This window comes from Micropterus dolomieu, linkage group LG07, assembly GCF_021292245.1.
Source record: "Micropterus dolomieu isolate WLL.071019.BEF.003 ecotype Adirondacks linkage group LG07, ASM2129224v1, whole genome shotgun sequence".
Classification (NCBI taxonomy): Eukaryota; Metazoa; Chordata; class Actinopteri; order Centrarchiformes; family Centrarchidae; genus Micropterus; species Micropterus dolomieu.
The window spans coordinates 17,948,410-17,951,367 of record NC_060156.1 but is presented as its reverse complement, the minus strand read 5'-3'; positions in this window follow the sequence as shown (position 1 = coordinate 17,951,367).

The window sequence follows — 2,958 nt, the reverse complement described above, 5'->3', positions numbered from 1 at the left end:
GGGAGACAGTACTGTACAATAACAAATCTTTAAAGAAAGGACACTGAGTGCTTATCCTCCCATCCATCAATTCATCCCTCACTCTTTGCTTTCTTCTTCTCCTCTGTTCATATATTGTAAGACCTGGACATTAATGACAGACAGTTGAAAGAGAAAGAGAGTGAAAGAAAGAGAAGAAGAAAGAGGCAGAGCAGCTCAGTTTTTCACAATACATGTCAAGTCTAAATGATCACTGGCTGCTGAATAGACAGATGGAAGGGGAAAGAAGTGAGTCGTGTGTATGTATGTGTGTGTACAGCTGATTGATTCTCTGCTTTGAAAAGAGAGAGAAAAGAATGAACGAAAGAGAAGAAGACCTTGATAGTTTCTCTGAGCTCCACAATAGGCGGGGGCTCTGAAACGTATTGTGGAGCACCCACAGTGACAAGCTGTCACTCCATCCTTGTAGGAAGAAAGAGGCAGAGAGAGAGAGAGAGTGAAGTTGGGCTGGGGCAGGTCAGAACCCTGATAATACACGTCTGCCTCTTCAGTTCAGAAGTTTCTCACCCACCAGACACTTGACAGTATGAAGAAAGCTCTTAAAGTTTGTCCTGGTGAAGTGGGAGGAAAGTTTGGACCCAGGTGTTACAGAAATGTGTACCTCCACCTGGATATAATGTAACATCAGCTAAGAGATCCAGGTAAACTTTCAAGCAGCAAGGCAGTTTCTCTTTTCATGCTCCGGCTCATTATTGGGGAGTGAGTGGCAGTCGGCTAGCCAAACACTGTGAGAGAGTCAGGCCAACAAGGTCAGCGCACAACAGCGCTGGGCTGGCTTTATCTACCGAGATCTGCTTCACGGGATGAATGTGAATTGTACCTTTGTTACTACAAAGGAATATTCAACAAGAAACAAAAGGCAACTGTTTTCATTACCAATGAGTGGACAAGGTGAGAGTCACAGTGAAAAGGTTGACATCTGTGCTTATTCATCTAACAGCAGCAAAATGGGATCGTCTCCCCCACACATGGCTTGTCACAATTAGCAGGGCACACAATAGATTTCAATAGGCTGGTAGTTTCAAAAAGAGGTGGCATGGACACACAAACATATGAGCGTGAATAATTTTTTGTTAGGTCAATGACAAGATGCAATCAATATCATTGCCATACAAATCTTACACACTTACGTACGGCTTTCCTTTCATTCAAAATGCCATTATGTGTCATTTTCAATTCAACCGATTTCAACCTTAATTTTCGACTTAACTGACCTTCTTTAAACTTTAGTTCAGTCAGCCAACTCATGTGGAATACAATTATGAACACAGATGGTGTACTCACAAAAGTGAATGCACCATCTGTGGCACAAAGAGACTGGGAAGTGATGATAAAAACACTTGAAGTGAGAAACTTAAGACTCTGAGCTCACAGGCAGATAGTAGGGCCAAGGTGGGATTTATGAACTGCTATATGAGCAATGGCAGCAGTGGCGTCAAGCGTTTGTAGTAATGTTATTGAGTGTGTAAACGGGCAGCAAGCAAACACCAAGCTCAGCACAGCAGAGACTGGTGGCCTGTCCTATAAAGGGAGTTTAACCTACTCAGAGTTAACTCGGGGTTATCAGGCAAACTCAGGGTTGAAAAACTCTGACCGCCTACACTGGAGTTAAACGGTTCTACGAAGGTGGATACAATGTTGGTTAGTTGAGTCTGTGTTAACTTAATTGGAGTTGGTGCGCGTTCGCATAAAAGGGGCGTGTTCGGCTGTGCAGGCAGAGTTTTTTTGCAACGGTGCATGCTCTGTATTTTCTCCAGAGGAATGCACGTTGATAGTGTCAGGAAATTCTGAATGTAAAGACACATTAACGGCTAAATCTAATGTTGTGGCGGACGACAAAGCCAGGGAGGCTTGTTGGCATCGCATTGAGTAAATTTGTAGCCTAAATATCTTCACAGTGTTCTTATTGTAGTTTAAATTAGCCCACAATCACTATCATGCGCCTTAGAGACTTTGCCTTGGATTGGGCGTATTCAGAAGAAAACACCAGAGTGATTTTCGATTTTTTTATGACATTAATTTCAGGGAATTTCCTAATTTTCTTCTTGCAAATTTCACACTTTCATCTAGGACTTTTTTTCTCAGAATGGTGAAGTGGTGTGTATTAATATCCTACTTCTCATCATTAACACTGAGTACAGATGTGGTGTGTAGTCCACGTGCAGGGTAACCTCAAGTTAACCATGAACAAAACCTGCTCGTTACAGTTTAGAGATGCAGTGTAAATTGCCATGGCAAAAGACCTCAGTTAACACCTATCCACCTTTTGTAGTGGGGTGGGAATCTCTGGGCACCTCAGGATTCGATTATGATTCAGAGGGCGGTGATTCAATTATAAAACGATTATTGATGCATCTTGATGATTTTTTCTATACAGGATCCCTGGATAATTACTAAGCATTTAATTTTTTTATTTTGATTTTCATTAAAATCCAAAAGAAAAATCTCCTAATAGCTTAAAAGGACTAGTTTGCATCCCTAATTTACTTTATTAACCTCAGCTCCGTGGTCCCTCATTTCATTAACAACCAGTTGTCAGACTCCTCTGACTGTCCCTAAAGTCTGCAGTCTGGTGTGGGGGACAGAGAAAGCCCTTGTACAGGGGAGATGTTAGCTAGCGCCAACAGCCTTCGCTTTTCCAGGAAACTACAGACTTTTACTGTCACCTATGCTGCACGTTTACTACCAGCCTGAAACTTACTGCTAATATATTTCTCTGCTAACTTTCAGCGTCACGTTCTGCCGCTCGCTCTCTCTCGCTCACTCGGCCTCACACAGGATACACAGGGAGCTGCCGAGCGTCACCATGCTCGCGGTGTGCCAGTTAAAAGCATTACTTGCGCATTGACATTAATGATTGTGTGACATTTTAGTAGGGTGGTTATTCATTCTGCAGCGGTGGTGAATACCGGGGAACAC